General features: G+C 41.6%; 1 protein-coding gene across 9 annotated transcripts in view; it reads left to right on the forward strand.

Annotated features, from left to right (window-relative positions):
• CTBP1 (C-terminal binding protein 1) overlaps positions 1-22,969 on the forward strand; it is a 429,621-nt gene that overhangs the window by 245,098 nt on the left and 161,554 nt on the right. The window lies entirely within an intron of this gene.

The raw sequence follows: 22,969 nt of genomic DNA on the forward strand, positions 1-22,969 counted from the left end.
GAAAGAATAAATGAATACAAATAGTGAGGGAGGGTGATACTGTTACCCCAGGTTCTCTGAACCCAAAGCTCTTGGTAACTTTTACTCTTTGTGAAGCGGTGTCAGGAAAAAAATCAAGGGGGGGGGGGTGACACAGCATGTCTGTCAAGTGGTTGGTATAAACAGTGCAAACAAGAGTGTTTTCACTTAAGGCTTTTACTTTATTTAGTCTCCAGCATATAAACACACAAGTAACAGGTTTAGAACATCCCAAATCAAGTTACCCCAAAGGTCTGGAGTGGAGGTTTAGAGCACCCCAAATCAAGTTACCCCATAGGTCTGCAGTGGTCTTTGAGTGTTCAGTGACAGATTTCCAGTGGCCAGCCTTCTCTCTGCCCCTGGGGATCTTGAGGCGCATCCACGAAGAGTCTATTTAACTCAGACTTCCCCCCTTTTATGCATGTTAGTGTTACATAGCTTGTCAATCAAAAACAAAAAAATAAGGCAAAAGTTAAACAAGAATTTTTCAGCCATTAATTGAACAGATGTGTTTTTGCAGAGTTCGCAGTCTTATCAGCCCTGACAAACACACACCAGAAGTCAAATATAAACAGGCTTCCTTCTGTTTTTCAAAGCCACATATTTCACCAGTTTAAAAGAAGAAAAACAGGATGGCACAGGATCATGCTCACTTTTCGTGGTCACGCCCCCTCCCCTCCCGGCCTGCTTAGTTATGCAAAGGTTGTTGGAAAGGCCTAGTAGCTTAGCTGCTTTTGGCAATTAGTGTAACAATTGATATTTCAGTTACTGGCAGTTCTCTAGGCATTTTGCTGGGCTGTCAAAATCTCCCTCTACAATACAATCAAATATATGTTTTATATACATATAAATAATTTTCTATCTATTCTGTCTCAGACTGGAGCAATACCAATCCTACCGTACCTGGGGATCTGGACCATCATTTTTCTGAGGCCGAACCATTTCAGATTTGCATGTTGAAATGATACATAGCTTTTACAGAGTCCCAAAAGACTCACCCTGATTAATTTTTAAATGTTTTGTTTTGTTCTGAGTTCCACTTTTTTAATAAAGATATATTACCAACATGCATGGGGAAGAGCAATAGCTTCACAAAATTCCCTCTAATGCCAAATGTTTCTTCACTGTAGGTTAAACACTTCTTTATATTCAGAAGGAATGGAAAAATTTATTGTAAGCTGTTTGGACTGGGAAAACTATTAAGTAATGCAAACACTTCTTGATCAGCAGGATTGTTTGGCATTGAAGTGGGCTGGCATTTTGGAGGCCCAGATTCAAGAATAATCTCTAGACTGTTGTCTGTCATGTTTAAAGGCTTTGCAGAAATGATGGATTTGATGAGAATTGCTAGCCACGCTAGAGTCTTGGCATACACTCTGCCAGGCTGTTTTTGGATTATTACTAGCTTCCTGCATGGTAGCCATAGATAAGGTACCTTGATGGTAAATAAATGTGAGTAGGCAATAGTGTGAAAACAGAGGTAAATAGTAGGTCTTAAAATGAAGATAGACAACTGAGGACTTCTGTCAAAACTAGCTTTAAACATGGGGCTGGGAAAATTGGCAAGAGTTGTTAACCAGATGCCAGTGCAAGGCTCACATGCAAAATAATGAGATCAGTTTGATGTTTTGAACCTTGCCACTGTTCCACTTCTTGAACAATGCCATCTGAGCCTATGTTATTCTGCAATGCCATCTTATATTTTTGTCCAATTATTTTAAAATGTTTGTTTCTAGGCTTGACAAAATGGTAGTATATTTTAAATGCTACCCTTTATGAGTGGTTTTATGTAATTTGCTGTTTTGGAGACTTGGTGCCAGATTCTGCCACCTTACTCACAGTTCATAGTACCTTACTGCACAAGTTTTTGTCCCGTTTATTTCAGTGGGACTATTCATGGAATAAGTTATGACTCAGCATAGGTGCTGAGTTTTACTTTTCCCTGGGGTACTCCACTCCCTCCCTGAGGCCCTGCCCTCTCTCCGCCTCTTCCTGCCCCCACTCCGCTCCCTCCCTGAGGCCCTGCCTGCCTGCCGCTCGCTGCTTTCCACCCTCCCCCAAACCGCTCCCTGAGCTGCCAAACAGCTGTTTGGCAGGTCCTCTGAACATCTGTTTGGTGGCACCCCTGATTGGCGGCACTGCCCAACAGTTTTTTTTCCATGCATGGGTACTCCAGCCCTGGAGTACCCCTGGATTCAGCACCTATGGGAGTCAGCATAAGTAAGGGGAGCACAGAATGTGTCATTTTACAGATAAGTGCTTTGCTACTATGGCCCTATCCAAAAATCTATTAAATTATATTATAACGTTTGTGTGACATTGGAATGAAAACATAATGGCTATATTAGAAATCACTATTTGCAATATTATAAAATTGCCAATTGCAATACACAGTTTGTAGGATGCAAAAAGAAAAGGAGTACTTGTGGCACCTTAGAGACTAACCAATTTATTTGAGCATGAGCTTTCGTGAGCTACAGCTCACTTCATTGGATGCATACCGTGGAAACTGCAGAAGACATTATATACACACAGAGACCATGAAACAATACCCCCTCCCACCCCACTGTCCTGCTGGTAATAGCTTATCACTATTAGTTTGTAGGATGTGACTGAAGCACAGTATTCATCAAACTCCGACAATACCATAGGTAGACATCTCAGCAATTAATTTTCTTATTTGCTTAACAAACAAGACTTTTACTTTGTGTGTATAATAGAAAAGTATTAGTCTCAAGAGAAAGGTTGTTTTCTGTCAGAAGCAGCTACGTAATTATAATTTAGAGGAGTCAATAGATCTCAAACTAGACAAAGAAATAACTAAGACTTCTTCTTGAACGAAAAATCTCACAAGTTCTACAGGGGTATTGGTATTAAATTGTTTTTTCAATACCTTAACTAAATTCTTCTCTGTCCTATTCTTGCTAAGTGATCTATCCATCTTAATATTTTTCCTATGTCTAAGTTCCTGTCTCTTAATGGCATCCTAATGTATTCTGAATGGACACATTTCACATAATTTAAACTCTGCTTACCTATTTATCATGCACAGGTCATACTTCAATAAGTGAAAGTCATTTCAAGGATCCTTTTTGCTATTTTTATAATTCTCTGTTGCCATACTATAAATAAATTATTACTATTCTGGTCAATCATTTTACAGTTATGATAAACAATGTGTTCCTTCCGTCCCCCCTTCTCACATACATAGTGAAGTTCTGAATGTGGTTTTTTTCTTCCTGCTGTTCTGTCTGTGTCAGCTTAACATGATATTAAAAACTGGAAACTGAATTGTTTTTTGTACAGCTGTTGCTGGCTTTGTAAGAAATGCAAAGATGACCTGGTTAGTGTGGCATCTACTCTAAGAGAGTTAGAATATCAAGTCAATGCTTACCGAGGCTAGGATTATATGTCATTCAGTCTTGTCAAAAATTCTATGAATATTCAATGAGGATTTTAATGTATTGTCATCAAGGAAGCAATTTCTATAGAGTCATATTAAACATGTTGTCATCTCTTCAGTTTAAATACATTGTTTTGCCCATGAAGTGACCTTAGGCAATTTTAAAATGGTCTCATTTTTTTCTATTTGGCTTACACCACATACATTAATTTTACCTAATAGGAATAAAACCTAATAGGGGACCTCATCCATTCATATAGGGTGAAACAGAGTTCTAATAAATAATCAGGGTATAGTCCCACATATAATCAGGATTTGTCTTTATAGTTTATATGAAAACAAAAGATCTAAGATACAGCTAGGTAGTTGTATTACTCAAGCTTCTCAGTGAGAGTTATATTTTTCCAAGTGGTGCCTATTGATTTGGCTTCACAAACCCATTGAAGATACTGGTTCTTGTACATCTAAGTCATCATGCATTGTTTTGTAAATGTATTCTTGTGTATTTAGGTGTCCTTTAGTTCTCACTGTCCAATCCAGCTTCTAATTTGCATAGATGGGGACACATACATACTTTTAAATTGATTATCCTGAAAATAATCCACTGTACATCAGGTAAAGTGTGTTTAGAGAAGTTTATTTTACTACAAACACTCATTTTCTTGAAATGACAGATGTTACAACTAGACAAAATGAGCCTCTGTAGCTCAGAATGCCAAGAATATTTTGAAGAAAAAAAAACATTTATGAGTGTGATTTTTTTTTGCAATACGTACTAAATTATATACCAGTCGTCTTTTTGAAATGAGAAATGAGTATGTATACTTAGTAGAAATGAAGTTGTTTTTTCTAGAATGAGCTATTTCAGACTGTGGATTGAATGTGTCTTGTAACTGAATTGTGGACAAGAGGCTTGTTTGTCACAGAAACCATTTGAGTTGAGTTAGGGGAACAACAGATTTATTGTCAGTTGGAATAGAATAAGGTGACTTCAAAAATCTTTAGCGAAATATTGTAAGAATAGGAAAATGTTTTTATATTGTTCATTAAAAGAACTAATCAATATGGAATGATAAATATTTCCTTACAACAACTTTATAGTGGACTGTCTATTAACTCAGTCCAATACCACTATTGGCTGGTGAAGAATGCAGTGTTATTTACACAGTATTAAGATTTACATCTGGGCCAAGGTTTTGAAAGAAGAATAGTAATTTGAGGTGCCTGCACTTCTGAGTGTGCAATTTGAGACAACTTAAAGGGACATGATTTTCAGAGGATGGGTACTCCGCACTTTTTGATAAACAGGCCTTTTAAGATATCTCAGGTTGGGCACTCAAAATCACTAGTCACTTTTTAACAAATGAAAATGAGTGATAGTCATGTTACTACATAGACTCAGCCATCCACGTACCTAAGGTATACTAAAATCTCGTTTTTGTGCAAGATGGCATTCACTTCCTTGAGCTCTGCAACTGGATTTGAGAAAACTGGTCCTAATTCCTCACTCAGATTGTTCTTCCTATTGTATAGGTGCCTTGATTAAGCACTTTGCACAAGTTTACCCACCTAAGTTCATAGCTAAAAGGCACAGCTAGTAACTCCCTATTTCATCATATCCTTCTGCACATACATAGCGAGCGTGGCCACTTGCATTTAAAAATAAAAAAAGGATGGCAGTATGAAAAGTGCAATAAAGCTTATTTTAAGAGACACTATTACACAGTGTTTTATTTATGGTACAAACCCATACATTTACATTACATGATTAGTGCTAGAAAACATACTTTTTATTTGATGAAATCAGGGTGGATTAATTGAAATCCGCAAGCAGGAAAACTGGATTTAAATCAGGGCTTTAAATCAGAGCGAACTCCGGCTCCGCTCCAGCTCCAGGCAAAAACCTGCAGCTCCACTGCTCTGGAGCTGCTCCGCACTCCAGCTCCGGGCTCCGCTCCAAAGCCCTGAATTAAATAATTTATGTTTTCTGTTTGTACTGCTTTGGTTATTTTCTCAAAGAAAGATTCATTCCCATTGGTTGGTATAACTCTTAGAACATGTTGATTTGAATATTTACAACTAGCCTTTACAGTAAATTTGCACTTCTTTTTGCCAACCACAAGGATGCACTGTAACCATGAACACTTATTTATGCAGTTCTATTGCTTAATGTATATTTACTCAGATTCTTATTTCTACATTTTTAGAAAATGGTGAATGATGTATTTCTTATTTACTAGATAATAGTTAGTTAACCTTTACTCGTGATTTGTGTCAAGCTGCACTTGGATGGGAATTGGAATTCAATTAAAATATACAAAATAAACACTTTAATTGCTTATTAATTGAATAAAAATACCATTTTTGCCACATTTCCATTGTTGAAATCTACACCAGAAGCTCCACTCTGAAGTAGGCTAGATGGTTCTGATGAGCAGGGGGTTGGACTAGATGACCTCCAGAGGCCCCTTCCAACCCTGATATTCTATGATTCTATGACTAGACTGCAAAAGTGAAACCAAAAGTATATTTGATAAACTGAAACATAAACTAATTAAGGCAAAAGAGTGTGTTAAGATGATCATGCAATGGTGAAGTGCAATAGCATTGTAGCAAGTCAGTAACAGAAAGACACTAATGCATAATAAGTAATATAGGAATGAATTTATCACACATTCTACTCATTTCACATCACTAGGTTTTGCTTCTTGTATGGAAAAATTTTTTCTTCCTGGGTCCTGTGGAGTGTCCCTGATTTTCTACCCAGAGCATTAATGAAGTCTTCAGATGGCCCAGTAACACTCTTAATTTTGTTCCTGTTTGGGTGACTGCTTAGCCAGTAGATTCTTTTTTGTCCATTTTCTGCTTTAGGAATGTGTTGTGGTTTTTTTCCTAATTATTTCCTATTTCCCTCAATTCATTGAGAGGAAGGATGGTCCGATGGTTAGACCACTAGTCTGGAACTTCTGAGACTCCAGGTCTGATTCCCTGCTCTGCCACAGACTTCCCATGTGACCATGGGCAAGTCACTGAGTTTCTTTTTGCTTCTGTTCCCTACATGTAAAATGGGGATAATAACACTTTCCTACTTCAGAGGGGTGTTATGATTGTAAATACATTATAGATTACAAGGTGTTCAGATACAAAGGTGGTAAGTAGACAGACACTGAAAACCTCAATGGCTAAGTGGGCAGGCCTTAATTTTAACAATTAAGCATCTTCAATTAAGAATGGAGAAAAAAGACCAATATATATCGCATATATATTCGTGGTGTAATTCTGGCCCTATTGAAGTCACCAGAACACTTGCACTGATTTCAATAGTCAGGATTTCACCTTCAGTATTTTTATTATTTAATATTCATAACAAAGTAATACCCCAGTGTGCTAGGTGCTGCATGAACACCTGCTAATTATTTGTGCATTTTGTATGCTTATTTTCTGTGCTGGTCCCTACAGTGGGTCATGTTATCTTTCTTTGAAATACTTTTACCTTAACTAGAGCCTTGCAACCTGACCTAAACCCAAGGGGACCCAACCACAAGTGTTGGATTGAAGCTGGGTCTGACAACAACCCAACACTCTCTCAGGATTTGGTTGGGTAGTCTCTGATTGCTTCCTTCTGCCCGTGGGGTCACCACGGTGGGGGCTGCATGCCCTGTGCCTGCAAGCTGCTGCTGCCTCACTGGTCTGTGTGCTGTGGGTTGAAAGACAGTGCAACTCATCAGCGTGCTCACTCTCCAGCGCAGCAAGGCAGTAGCAGCGGGCTGGAGTGGGGCATGCAGTCACTGCTGCATCAACCAATCTGGCAGAAGGCAACCAGAGAATGATTGTGACCACAGAGCATGGGGAGTGGAAAACCCCTGTGAGACTGCGCCCCAGTGATAAGGTGGCAATGACCGAGGTTTGGGGGGCAAGTGTTTGGGTTCATGTTTGATTGAGTCTGAAGACAACTCAACACTTGGGCTCAGGTTGGATTTGGGTTGGTTGTTGGCTAGTCGAGTTCAGATTGGGATTTAAAATTAGGCCTGAGTAGACCTCTGTGTTAATTGCAGGAAAAAGTCTACTACACTGTGCTTTGTGTACTTTTTTTAGTACTGATTTTCAAATGAAAACTATAATGCTTATCCCAGCTAGATTATATCCTTCTTTCTTCAGGCAGAGGAGAATACTGTACTCTGGCATTTGTTATTACATTAAAAAAAACTACTGGACTAGATGGGCCATTGATCTGATCAGGTATGATTTTTCTTAAGCTATGGAAGATGCAATAGAAAAAGTCCTTAGTAAATTAGCTTAGCTCTATTGAGGATAATGAGGTTTGGAAAATTTACATCAGCTCAGGATACATCAGGCCCAGTGTATTTTAGACTCTGATAAGAGGATAGTCAGGTTGCTTTATGTTGGGTTACACTGTCACCTGTTCAGATACCAGTATTAACTGAACTCTAAAGGAAGTTGAGTTCTCCTTAACACAAACCAGGCCTAAGATTCACTTATCCTTAAAAGTTACTCCAATATAGCCATGGCAGTTAGGGTGTGATTTCTTTACCAGTAAAAGGACACCTATACACTGTGGTATAACTAAAGTGACCATATGTCCTGTTTTGACCAGAATGGTCCCCTTTTTAAGCCCTGTCCCTGACATTGCGACTTTTTTGGCAAAACTGGGTGTTTGTCCCAGGAAATTTACATCAGTGTGAGTGACATTCCCTACACCCCTGATCCCCTGTTGCTCACTCCTCTCCCTCCTCACTGGCGGGAGCAACCCATCACTTGCTCCTCTCCACCTCCCTTCACCTGCTGGGAGCAATCTGTTCCCCTTTGCTCCTCTCCCCTCACTGGCTGGGAGTTGCCCCTCCCCCATACCAAAATCTGAAATAGTAGCCAAAGGGGCATCACACTGCTAACTGGATCATAGTCCAATAACTTCACTTCATGGCTCTGAGCCCAAATGTACTCACACAGTGCTTTGATGTCCAGATCCCAACCCATATACATTCCTCTTCCTCCCTGCCCCCATCTCTAATACTTGGCTCAACTGGAGGTATGAACAGATGTTTGCAGGGGCGTGGGGTATGAGCGAAGATGCCAGGTAGCTTGGAACAGCCCCACATGTTCCATTTGGTCACCATAGATAGGTATAACTGCATCCACACTAACAGGGTTTTGCAGGTTAGCTGTGTCGGTATAACTATGTCTGCAATATCCTCCTAGTGTAGACAAGGCCTTAGTGACATGTACAGAGAGAAGAAAAGGATTTTTGTAAGGGAGAATGCAAAGTTTGTGAGTGTGTACTTCACTGGATACATTACTGCCTAAGTTATTCTAATGAATAAGCTAAGGACCTGATCCTGGCAACACTTCACATGAGTAAGTTCACCTATGTGTAAAAAATCTATACACTCAATGAAATATTTGAGGGATCAGTTGACTTTTTTTGGTAAATGCCCAATATTAGAATTTTTATTCTGTACTTTAAGCCAATGAGTTGTTTTTTGGGGAGAAGATCTAGCCCAGGGATCATAGAATCATAGAATAATAGAATATCAGGGTTGGAAGGGACCCCTGAAGGTCATCTAGTCCAACCCCCTGCTCGAAGCAGGACCAATTCCCAGTTAAATCATCCCAGCCAGGGCTTTGTCAAGCCTGACCTTAAAAACCTCTAAGGAAGGAGATTCTACCACCTCCCTAGGTAACGCATTCCAGTGTTTCACCACCCTCTTAGTGAAACAGTTTTTCCTAATATCCAACCTAAACCTCCCGCACTGCAACTTGAGACCATTACTCCTCGTTCTGTCATCTGCTACCATTGAGAACAGTCTAGAGCCATCCTCTTTGGAACCCCCTTTCAGGTAGTTGAAAGCAGCTATCAAATCCCCCCTCATTCTTCTCTTCTGCAGGCTAAACAATCCCAGCTCCCTCAGCCTCTCCTCATAAGTCATGTGTTCTAGACCCCTAATCATTTTTGTTGCCCTTCGCTGGACTCTCTCCAATTTATCCACATCCTTCTTGAAGTGTGGGGCCGAAAACTGGACACAGTACTCCAGATGAGGCCTCACCAATGTCGAATAGAGGGGAACGATCACGTCCCTCGATCTGCTCGCTATGCCCCTACTTATACATCCCAAAATGCCATTGGCCTTCTTGGCAACAAGGGCACACTGCTGACTCATATCCAGCTTCTCGTCCACTGTCACCCCTACGTCCTTTTCCGCAGAACTGCTGCCTAGCCATTCGGTCCCTAGTCTGTAGCGATGCATTGGATTCTTCCATCCTAAGTGCAGGACCCTGCACTTATCCTTATTGAAACTCATCAGATTTCTTTTGGCCCAATCCTCCAATTTGTCTAGGTCCTTCTGTATCCTATCCCTCCCCTCCAGTGTATCTACCACTCCTCCCAGTTTAGTATCATCCGCAAATTTACTGAGAGTGCAATCCACACCATCCTCCAGATCATTTATGAAGATATTGAACAAAACCGGCCCCAGGACCGACCCTTGGGGCACTCCACTTGATACCGGCTGCCAACAGAGACTTGGTGGGATAACTCACATGACTGGAGTACTGTCATGGATGGTTATAAACTGTTCAGGAAGGACAGGCAGGGCAGAAAAGGTGGGGGAGTAGCACTGTGTTTAAGGGAGCAGTATGACTGCTCAGAGCTCCGGTACAAAACTGTAGAAAAACCTGAGTCTCTCTGGATTAAGTTTAGAAGTGTGTGCAACAAGAGTGATGTAGTGGTGGGAGTCTGCTATAGACCACCGGACCAGGGGGATGAGGTAGATGAGGCTTTCTTCCGGCAGCTCACGGAAGCTACTAGATCGCATGCCCTGATTCTCATGGGTGACTTTAATTTTCCTGATATCTGCTGGGAGAGCAATACAGCTGTGCATAGACAATCCAGGAAGTTTTTGGAAAGCGTAGGGGACAATTTCCTGGCGCAAGTGCTAGAGGAGCCAACTAGGGGGGGGGCGCTTTTCTTGACCTGCTGCTCACAAACCGGGTAGAATTAGTGGGGGAAGCAAAAGTGGATGGGAATCTGGGAGGCAGTGACCATGAGTTGGTTGAGTTCAGGATCCTGACGCAGGGAAGAAAGGTAAGCAGCAGGATACGGATCCTGGACTTCAGGAAAGCAGACTTTGACTCCATCAGGGAACGGATGGCCAGGATCCCCTGGCGGACTAACTTGAAGGGGAAAGGAGTCCAGGAGAGCTGGCTGTATTTCAAGGAATCCCTGTTGAGGTTACAGGGACAAACCATCCCGATGAGTCGAAAGAATAGTAAATATGGCAGGCGACCAGCTTGGCTTAATGGTGAAATCCTAGCGGATCTTAAACATAAAAAAGAAGCTTACAAGAAGTGGAAGGTTGGACATATGACCAGGGAAGAGTATAAAAATATTGCTCGGGCATGTAGGAATGATATCAGGAGGGCCAAATCGCACCTGGAGCTGCAGCTAGCAAGAGATGTCAAGAGTAACAAGAAGGGTTTCTTCAGGTATGTTGGCAACAAGAAGAAAGCCAAGGAAAGTGTGGGCCCCTTACTGAATGAGGGAGGCAACCTAGTGACAGAGGATGTGGAAAAAGCTAATGTACTCCATGCTTTTTTTGCCTCTGTCTTCACTAACAAGGTCAGCTCCCAAACTGCTGCGCTGGGCATCACAAAATGGGGAAGAGATGGCCAGCCCTCTGTGGAGATAGAGGTGGTTAGGGACTATTTAGAAAAGCTGGACATGCACAAGTCCATGGGGCTGGACGAGTTGCGTCCGAGAGTGCTGAAGGAATTGGCGGCTGTGATTGCAGAGCCATTGGCCATTATCTTTGAAAACTCGTGGCGAACGGGGGAAATCCCAGATGACTGGAAAAAGGCTAATGTAGTGCCAATCTTTAAAAAAGGGAAGAAGGAGGATCCTGGGAACTACAGGCCCGTCAGCCTCACTTCAGTCCCCGGAAAAATCATGGAGCAGGTCCTCAAAGAATCAATCCTGAAGCACTTGCATGAGAGGAAAGTGATCAGGAACAGTCAGCATGGATTCACGAAGGGAAGGTGATGCCTGACTAATCTAATCGCCTTCTATGATTTGAAGGATCTGTGGATGAAGGGAAAGCAGTGGATGTATTGTATCTTGACTTTAGCAAAGCTTTTGACACGGTCTCCCACAGTATTCTTGTCAGCAAGTTAAGGAAGTATGGGCTGGATGAATGCACTATAAGGTGGGTAGAAAGCTGGCTAGATTGTCGGGCTCAACGGGTAGTGATCAATGGCTCCATGTCTAGTTGGCAGCTGGTATCAAGTGGAGTGCCCCAAGGGTCGGTCCTGGGGCCGGTTTTGTTCAATATATTCATAAATGATCTGGGATGTTAGATATAAATAGTAGAAAAAAAATTCACATTAGCAGTCATTGCCAAACCAAAGGCTAAGAATATTACTAAAGTCCATATGTGCAAACACCTCATTAAAAAAAAAAAGATTTATTCTATAAGCAAAGTAAGTTTGCTTAAGTTCCATGTCTTCAATTTAAAAAAAAAAGTTTTAAAAGCCCTGTGATAAGTCACAGCACATTTGGAGTTGTGGTCATAATAAAGAATATTTTTCTTGTGAATATCACTGAGAAAAAAAATCTTAGTATTCTGCCATTTCAGTCACCTTGCAAAGTCCAAAAGCAATTAGTAGTGCAGCCAAGGACCAAAAATTTTTCTGCTTTACAACTTCAATTTGTCCATTTTCCTTTAAATGTGTCTTAGATTTTGTTACTGCAAGAATTCAGATCAAAAAGTGTTTTATTCCTAAGCAAGTAGATGTTATTGTTTTAACCTGGGTCTCTAGTCATGTACTCAGTTGTGTTCAGGATTTAAATGAGTGCAAAACTATTTGCAGAGGTTAGGAATGGGGACAGAAAATAATCCAGTTTTTACTTGAAGAAATGAATTGTCATACATATCTGAAATGTAAATGCATTATTATTCACTTAGATCTGAAGCTAATTGCTATTGAGTTCTCAAATAAAAAAAGTCCCAAATAGAAAAAAAAACCCAACAAAACTCAAGTGTGTGTAAATGAAAATATCAGTTTATTGGAAAGCCAAACATAGGGTTTTTTCCCTTCACAAAAAATGTACTAAAGATACCATAAACATTTACCAACTAAATAGTTATTAGAAATAAACCAAGCTTGAAAAAAGAGAGTCACATCATAATTATGTGAGTTCAGTCTGAGGGCAAGTTCAAAATACCTAGACTGGCACTGTCATTTAACTTCTGGTCTTTGAATAAATCAAAATGTTTTCAGTAGGCATCCATCCACTCCTACCTCTTCCCCATTCCCCTGCCCCCCCCCTTCACTTTGTGGGTACCAGAAGTGTAAGGAAAACAGAAACAGACTTGATTCATTATAGATGCCTTCCTCATTTACAATTAGTGTTCAGAAAACCTGTATATGCAGTATGATGCATTATCGTAATGCTCTTCTAAATCAAGCCTATCTTCTAAAAAGTAGCGGAAAGAGGGACTAATCGTGTTATGCTGTCACATGCCACATTCTGTATTCTTACCAAATAACCTAATTTTGACTGGTTTTTTTTTCAAATATACTTTCCTAGAACAAAGAACAGGAGTACTTGTGGCACCTTAGAGACTAACAAATTTATTAGAGCATAAGCTTTCGTGGGCTTCAGCCCACTTCATCAGATGAATGGAACATACAGTAAGAAGATTTATAATACATACAAATAAGTTGGAAGTTGCCATACAAACTGAGAGAGGCCATACAAACAGAGTTTAGACAAGATGTCTTTAACCCAAGAATCCTTAATGCCAGCTGGGAAGGGGGGCTACAAGACTATCTTGATTCTGGTATGTGCACTCTGGTTTACCAGGGAACGTCATGTGAGGTCTGAAGAGAAAGCTGGGGTTGCACTGATCCTTAATAACGTTATGAAATGTAGGTGCAGGTACTATGTGTATATATACTGAAAATGTGTGTTTTTAAAGTCTGTGTCAAGACATGGTTCACAAAATCCATGGTTTTCTATCGTATGAGGTGTTTATTCACCTGTCTCCCTGGGGAAAAGTAAATTAAGCATTGTAAGCTAACACAATGGATATCCATTTACACATGAAGTCAAAGAGATGTGAAATCAACAGGAAAGCAGTAGACAGGAAAAAATAAGCCACGGGTGGTTATCCTGAATTTAAGAACTGACAGATACCTTTGAGGATATAAATAGAAAGCAAAGAAAACATCACTTTATCTTGGGCCTAGGAAGAAAATGGGCAATCACAACCAGCCTTGGCTGAAGATGCTGCAAAAGGCTTTGGGAGAAACTTTATAAGACAGGAGATTAACCTAATAGTTAAGTTTCAGCTCTAGAAAGCATGTTATGATTAACTTTTTGTTTCCATCAACCTGACTCACTATGTCTTTAATTTTTGGTAATCATCTTATCCTTTTCACTATATGAAAGTGCTGTGATGTTAAGCAAGATGCTGATCTTGAGTTGAATCATACAATCTAGTGTGTACTCTAGTCCCTTGGGGACAGCTAACTTGTTAATTCTATGGGTAGTCAATATCAGAGGCTGGCTATCACAGGGGAACACTTCAAAGGGACTTGGGTGCACCTATTGTTCACCTGCAAAGCAAAGCTAGGGCTAGTGTTGCCCATAGGAGAATGCTTGGGTGGCTCACAGGTTGGTGGTGTCAGGGAGCTGAAACCCAATTAAGCACAAGCAAATCTCCCTCATGATTTGGGTGGCGGGCAGGGGGTAACAAGGTGACTCTCAGGATACCCTGAGAACCATCACAATGGCATCTATTCATCTTTGAGTACTGGAGTTGCTCAATTGGTGGAAGGACCCCTCCAAAATATGTACAGAGCTCCCCTTCACCCAGTTCCTCCTGCTGTCACCATAACTTCAGATGTATCCTTTCGGGGGGAGAGCATATCTAGGGATACACACTACTCAGGGCAAATGGTTTGCCCAAAAATCTCTCCTCCACATCAACCTTCTGGAAGTAAGAACAGTGAGCAATGTCTGCATACAGTTTCTTTCCTTCATCAAGAACCAATCTGTTGAAGTCATGATAGGGAGTGTTGCCTGCATGTTCGGATTCCAAGTGGGAACTCCAATCTTGGACTCTCCAGCATAGTTTCCTAACCTGGAAGTTCCCAGATGTGGACTTCTTTGTAATAGCTGTTAGCAGAAAGAGCAGAATTTCCTGCACTAGAAGGGCTTTGGGTCATCAATATCATTCTCACTTCTTGGCCACCTCTATGCATGTCTTCTGATGACACTGCTCTTGAAGGTATTGAACAAGATCAAGCAGGATAAAACTGCAGTCTTTCTAAATGCACCAATTTGGCCAAGACAAGTATGGTATCCTTACCTGATTCGTTATGCTTTGCTCTTGCCATTATTATTCCCAGCTGCTTGCCATCTGTTATCCTGTAGTCTGGCCAGATTCTCCATCCCAACCTGGGCTTTCTTCAGTTCAGAGCTTTGCTCCTCAATGTTTGTTGGAGATAGAGGTTTCCTGCTTGACAGAGGTACAACAGGTCATATTAAACAGCAGAAAGGTCTCTACTAGAGCTAGTCACCTTCAAAAGTAGAGGAGATTTCATCACTGGTTTGTGCACCAGAGTTTTCACCTACCTGTTCTTGATTACCTGTTGTAATTAAGAGGACAAGACCTTTATAAATTGTCGAAGTTCATCTGGCAGCAATCTCAGCCTTCCATTCACCTGTGGAGGGATTTTCAGGGTTTGCTTATCTCACAGGGCAAGGTTCATTGAGGGACTGATTAAGCTATTTCCACAAATAAGAGGACCTACTTCAATTTAGGTTTTGAACTTGGTCCTTAATTGCCTCACGAACAAGCCTCAATTTAAACTATCAATTAAATTTTCATTGCTGCACTTACCTATGAAAATGGCATTCTTGATGGCCATCACTTCTGCCAAAATGGTTGGAGAATTAGAGGTGTTAATGGCAGATCTCCTCTTTACAGACTTTTTAAAGAAAAAGGTATTGTTACAACCACATCACAAATTTCTATGTAAAATCTCATCCGATTTCTACATTAACTGGGTCATACATTTTCCTTCTGTTTTTCCCTAATCCACACCAATCCAGGGAATAATCTGCTCTTCGTGCTTTGGGTGTGAGAAGAATGCTAGTCTTCAATCCAGATAGAAGGATACCATTTAGAAAATGAGATTTTATGTTTTCCTTCATGGACAGATCAAAAGGATCTTCAGTTTCCTTGCAAAACTTTCAAAATGGGTTTCCGGGTGTATTCTAAGTTGTTACAAGACTGCTAATGTTCAGCCTACTTCTGGAGTAACTGCCCACTCTACCATATCTCAATCTACCTCCAAGGTGCTGTTGAAAAACATGCCAGACATTGAAATTTGCAAATCTGCAACTTGGGTGTCAGTTCACACTTTCTAACACACTATGTCCTGGTACACACTTGCAGGTCAGTCTCCTGGGACTTTGTGACAGAGAAGGAAATGAGGGCTGTTCACTTGCACGGCTCTATATCCTCAGTACGGGGCACAAGGAGGCCTGGAATTCATGTGCAGGCTGAATAGGCACTGCTACCAAAAACCCCCAATCAGAGGCACATGGGGAGCATGTGCTCCTGAAATGAAGCACCCATAGGGATACACATCTCAAAGAGCTCCAGTTACTGTACAAAGTAAGTAACCTCTCCATCTCCAAAGAAGTTAAGTCCCTCTTATAGAATTTGTTTATAATCTTTAAAGTTCTCAGTTGATCCTCTTTTGTACCTGTAATAGAGCTGGACTCACCCGGCAGCGCCTCCCACTGGTTGTCTTTGGAAATTAGCTCATCAACCTCTGGAGCGCCCTCTGCGATCTGGTAATCTGCCTTACCACCAGCCCCAGTCCGCCCCAGGACCCAGTGCCTCCTGCCACTGGGGTGCTGCCCCCAGCAGTAAACCCCAACAATCCCTGAAGGTCTCCCCTCCCCAGGGAACCCCCACCTCACCTCAGTCTTGGCTATTGCCAGTCATCGCTTAGCCCTGCTCCCCAGGGAAGACTGCAGTCTATCAGCCACTCATCACGGGCCAGGGGGTTTGGACCTACTACCTCTGTCTACCCGTGGGCTGCCCCCTTGCAACTCCAGTACCTAATAGGCCCTAATCTAGGCCTCGCAGCCTGGGGGTTTCCAAGCTGGAGCTCCCCTGGCCTTTCCCCCTCTGCCCTGCTCCAATCTAGGTATTCCCTCAGGTCCTTCCCTCTCTGAACACAGAGACAGATACTGGCTAAGCTTCAGCCTAGCAGCCCCTTTATAGGCCCAGCTGCGACCTGATTGGGGCGTGGCCAAGCTACCGCCATTTCCCCAATCAGCCTAGCCTTGCCCTCAGCCCTAGCTCTCTCCCAGGGCTGGCTTTTAAGCCGCACAGGGCAGGAGCGGGTAACCATGTGAACTATGTGAACTTGTAATCAGTTATGAAAAACTTTTTTCTGTGTCTTCACCCTCAGTTCTCTTCACCCCCCTCCTCCTTGCTCCCCTGCGCACACACGTTCTTTCACAAAAATATCAGAATTTTCAGCCTGTATTAGACCAGACTCTCCCTAAACATGTTCATACTTTTAGGATAGTTTTAAAATAAAATTCTAACTTTGATTAAAAAATAAAAGGAACCCCTCCCTTCCATGGTATTCTAAGAAAATCAGACTGCCTAATAAAATTGTGATAATCCAGATTCAGAAATTACTGGCTATTGCGTAAGAATCGAAGTAAAGTGCCAAATGACTATCATTCTAGCAAATGCGTTACTTCCTCAATTAAGCTACATCCTGTGAATGTGAATACCTTTATAACAATAATACACAGCAAGGTTTGTATTAGAAAACTATGGTATTGGCAGGTGATGAGCTGGGAGACTGCAATTTATTATGCACATCCTGGTCATTTTATTTTTCCCTCATCTTCTGACTCCTGTTTGCCTACTTCATCTACCCTTTGCATCTTGTAATAAACTTACATTGTAAGCTTTCTGGTGTAGGGACTGCTTTTGTTATGTGCTTTTACAATGCTTAGCATAATGATCCTTGATGGTGCTAATGTGTTACTACTAGGCATATGGCCTTCATGCCATAAACCACCTAAGAAGTGCAACACTTTTACATAGACCCCAGCATAGCTTGTTGCTATTAGACTATGGCACATTATTTTAAATTTCAATTTAAAAAAAATATTTGAGTGGTTAATGCACAGATGGGGAGCTGAGGAATAGAGACATTAAAATCAAAAGTATCCACTAATTTTGGGTGCCCAATTTGAGACGCCTAGGACCTTATTTTTTCAGAGCACTTATCATTCTATAGCGCAGTGGTTCCCAAACTTGTTCCACCGCTTGTGCAGGGAAAGCCCTCTGGCGGGCCAGGCCAGGCCGGTTTGTTTACCTGCTACGTCCGCAGGTTCAGCTGATCGCGGCTCCCAGTGGCCGCGGTTCACTGCTCCAGGCCAATGGGAGCTTCTGGAAGCGGCACAGGCCGAGGGACGTACTGGCCGCCGCTTCCAGCAACTCCCATTGGCCTGGAGCAGCGAACCGCGGCCACTGCAAGCCACGATCGGCCGAATCTGAGGACGCGGCAGGTAAACAAACCAGCCTGGCCCGCCAGCGGCTTTCCCTGCACAAGCGGCGGAACAAGTTTGGGAACCACTGCTATAGCACTTTATATTTGAACCACGAAGTGGATGCACAAATTAAGAAAGCGAGCTCCGCATATGGTTGCCTTTATAACCAAACCTGGAAGCAACACAGAATCTGTCCATAGACAAAAAAAAAAATTATAATACTGTTGTCCTCATGACATTGCTCTGCAGATGGACTTATTATCAATGGCACATTAAAAATCGTGACAGTTTCCATTTGCAACACTTACGATGGCTGCTGGGAATCAAATGGCAGGACCGGGTGTTCAACATAGAAGTTTTGGCAAAAGCTGGTTCACGAGCAAGACTCATTAGATTTGCACCCAACTAAGATGGACTAGACGTGTAATTTGTATGCTTGGGACCCATCTATCAAAACAGATTCTATACTCTGAATTTAAGTTCTGGCAACCATAAGAGTGGAGAGCAGATGAAACACTTCAAAAATACTCTGAAACAAAATCTGCACAAGACAAATATTTCTCACTCAACTTTCGAGCAACTGGTTGCTGACTGCATCAAATGACACTACGACATAAGGGTAGGCGTTCATGATTTTGAGAAGTACCACATTGTGCAGCTGGAAGCACAGCAGCGGGTATGGAAACAACACACAGCTTAAGCAACACAACCATGCAAATGGCTTTGTGGTCAGTGAGATAAATGTCATTCTTCCAGAATTGGTCTATGGAGCCATATGAAGACCCAATTGTACAAACTGTCCTCAAAATCGGTATGACTAGTGTTTTATATTTTTAAAGTACAGCTCCCAGTACCTTCAGTTGCAGCTGTGAGTGCTCAGCACTTCTTCAGATCTGACCCCTGAGTCTTAAATCAGACACCCAGAAAATGAAGAACATAGAATTAGTGACCACATGTGAAAAGTTTGATTTAATAAAAATAATAATAATAATAATTAATAATTAATAATCAGAGCTCTTGTTGCCCTGAGGTGGAGCATGGTGAATTGTTCTGTGTGGATGGTACACGTTCACAAACACATGTAGGAGCTGTGAGGGGGATGAAACTTGCTCAGTGGGGATGGTGGATGTGCTGTCTGGTCAACATAAGGAAGCACAATGGACTGGAGCATGCTCAGTGATCATGGAAACTTCAGAGATTTTAACTGCTAGATTTTAAATCTCTACTGAGCATGTGCAAACTGAGATTTTTCTGAGGCTTATGACATGACCAAATTTGGGAAGGTTTTCACATGAATAGCAAAAGGCACGTTCCTGACAAGAAGTCCTCGTCTCTGCCAAATTTCAGTTTCCTTCTCCCAAGCATGGGAATGGTAGAGCTTCTCAAAGAAAAGATAGCCAGAATGTTTTAATGTTGCAAAACAATGTATTTTTCCATAGCCTCATTCTTGGAAATAGCTCAACTCTTTTGGCTGAAGGTTTCAGGAAAAAAAATTAGCCTGACAGACAAATGGTATGGAAAATTACAGCCCAACAGTTAAAGTTTGGCAAAATTGTAAGCAATTGAAAAGAGGATCTTATATTGGGAAGTGTAGGGTGACTTTAACAATAAGTGGTGCAAGCAGCCCCACTTGTAATAATGGGTGTCTGTATATGTCAGTCATATATGGGCAAGGGTCCTTATGCATGGCCTGAGTGAGACTACTCACACGCTTAAATTATACACATGTAAATGTTTGCAAGATTGAGGAGTCTGTGTGCGCTCTGTTCACCAGAAAGTGCTCTCTGAGTTTGACAGTCACCTGCTCTATGGAAGAGGTACAAATGTACCACTTAAGCCCTCAAAAGTATGTCTTAAGGGTATTTAAGTAGTGTATAGGGCTTGTGCTAGTTGTCCGTACAGGAGTGAATTTCTGAGTCAGTCCCAAGCCCTATACTGTCTATTAATTGTATGCCTGCAGATTGTCTCATAGGACAGGCTCATCAAAGGTCTGATTCACTTCCTCCTTCAACAAGAGCTTAGTTTTCAGCTAATCTGGAAATATAATGTTGTCCTTTGATACCAAAGTCATTCAACTGATGTATTGAGGACAGTAATCTCTTAAAGGGATTTGACCATAAGAACAAAACTGATATTCCTAAAAGGCGCCAGTCTCTACGTGGGATATTTGATTGAGATTGGAACCCCAAGTGCCTTTAAACATTCTAGAAATTAGTTGAAAGGCCAAGCCACTTTGTAAAGTCAAAGTTTCTTCATTACTGCGCTCAGAAATAGACGAGGGGTTTGAAAAGAGGTCCACTCTTTAGTTAAAGACTGTTGCTCATAGTCTGCGCAGAAAACAACCTGAAGTTTCTCAGACCATCCCACCTCCAGGAAAAATAATTTGTCTGTGGACAGACTTGGCATATAACAGTCTTTCAGGTAAATGGTTGCTTCATTCTGAAATCGTTCAGTTCTGGTAAACATTTCTATTTTTAAATCTCTGCTCTGATCCTGTCCATTTAAGTGTATCATTGTTTTATTTAAAAAAAAGAGAGAAATTACTAGAGATGAGCTGGAACTAAAAATCAAAATAACACATCTATTTCTTCACTTTCTTGCAACTTTTGTGGTAATTCATACCTGTGCAAAATGGGTGTAATATGTAACCAGCTCAGAATAGTTGTATTCTAGATATACTTTGCATAGGTGTAAATGAAGACATTAGCTGCCATGGGTGATTAGAGACTAAACCTAGATATGAATTCCCAAGATGGACCACTCTCTGCAATGGACTGAACCAAAATGCATAGGTGCTATAGATTTCAAACCCGGGTCCACTGGGTTGCAAAATGAGAGCCTTACATTCTGTGCTACCATGTGTAAACTCAAATCTCTAAATTAGTGGTTCTCAAACTAGGGCCACTGCTTGTTCAGGGAAAGCCCCTGGCAGGCCTGGCCGGTTTGTTTACCTGCCGTGTCTGCAGGTTTGGCTGATCGCGGATCCCACTGGCCGTGGTTTGCCACTCCAGGCCAATGGGGGCTGCAGGAAGCGGCCTGCGCTGAGGGATGCGCTGGCCACCCTTCCTGCAGCTCCCATTGGCTTGGAGTGGTGAACCGCGGCCAGTGGGAGCTGTGATCAGCCGAACCTGTGGACGCGGCAGGTAAACAAACCAGCCTGGCTCGCCAGGGGCTTTCCGTGAACAAGCAGCAGCCCTAGTTTGAGAACCACTGCTCTAAACTACAGTTTATATTGTACAAACAGGGTCTACATGTGTTGACTCAGCAGGATTAGCTGGCTAGCAGCAGACTGCTGATTGGACACATCTTGGTATAATAAAGCTTTTTGTTTTTGCCCCACTACTTGTCTGAGCAGCTAATCTTAGGCCCATTGCTGTCCAGGCCCCACCCTCCTTTGGGACCAAACTCCTGGTTACCCAAGCCACTCTTCTGACCCGCCTGAACCCTGGTTAGCCAAGCCTGTCACTTAGTCTGCCCGCTACCTATGTGCCTGTCTAGGTGCCCTGTCTGTTCATCCACTGCCTTCCTCCAGACTGATACCTAACTGCTGAACCTGCCTGCACCCTGGACTATGCAACCTGGCTCTCCCTTTGGACAGTAACCTCTCACTGATATCTCAGAGAGCCCTGGCTGCTCCCCGAGCACGGCCGTCTGGCTTCAGCCCAGGTCTTAACTCTGAGGCTCGGCCCGCTCATAGTGGGCCTTGATAGTCATGGATCTGATTCTATCTGAGGTATTTCTGGGACACAGATCACACTAATGCCTGAGCACCTAATACAGTAATTAAGATTTAGTAGTCTCTGCTCTTCTCTCTTAGGTTAGGCAGCTTCTCTTCCTCTCTTCCTCTCTATTAGTGTAATTGCTTGTCTTTATTTCAGGTAGATTTCTGCAAAACGGTCAGTATTATAGCATGCTCTGAAAACAGTTTTAGTTTGGGTTCATTCTTATCTCTTCTAGTCAGCTTTTCCATAGACAGGATCATTGACCAAGAATGTCATATCTTGGGCTCTTTCAACCTTTGGCCTGAATACTGCTAGCTACATTGACTCAGAAGAGTGCTACTGTTTTCACTGGTCATGAATAGAGAGGTGGTCTCTGATGGAGCCCGGTCCAAAGTTACTGAAGGTTTTAAGGTTTCAGATAAGGGATTTGAGTTAGCCTAAGAGGAATAAGCACATGTAGCTGTATATTGTTGCTAAAAGGATTAGCAGCAAAAGAGTTAACATTCTTGACTTTAGGACTAGAAACCTAATTTTATCTTAAGGGAAAGTTTAAATTTTGGAGCACAATTTTGTGGCAACTGATAGATTTTACAGCAGATTTTCAACCAGACACATAAAAACTGCTTAACTAAAATGGAGTGATATCATTCTTAATCAAATCAGAAGAGATAACTAGAAAATACAACATGTATTGGAATAAAAGCCAGCCTACCCTCAGAAGTGAGAACAAAGGTGTGGTAGGGTTTTATTTAAGTTTCCGTCTGTAATTTGAACCAGTTGTTTAATGTTAGTATCTGTTTTAGCCTATAGCTGTAAAAGCATATCAGAGACCACTTAAATGGATGCAATATTGTTTCAAGTAATCCATGATCATATTCTATAGATATCGGAATGGAAATTTTGCTGTAGTCCACTGAATATAGGTGTTTGAACATGAATAACTGGAGGCCTTTTTGTTGGTAAACCCTGACAATAAACAGAATTATTTCACTGTGGAAACCAGTGCTTTCCTCTGAGCCTGAGTTTGGTTTTCTCTCTTGTACTGTATAGTATAGAAAAATCTCAACTAAAAAGGAAAATATTGACATGATAAAGAATATTAACATACTACATATAGTAGTAAGAGATTTTTCTTGTGAATACCAGTGTTATGAACCTATGTTAAGGCCCAAACTTATTATAATCTATTAAAATTAAATAAAAAAATATATACTA

Source organism: Lepidochelys kempii, chromosome 4, assembly GCF_965140285.1.
Source record: "Lepidochelys kempii isolate rLepKem1 chromosome 4, rLepKem1.hap1, whole genome shotgun sequence".
NCBI classification, from domain to species: domain Eukaryota; kingdom Metazoa; phylum Chordata; order Testudines; family Cheloniidae; genus Lepidochelys; species Lepidochelys kempii.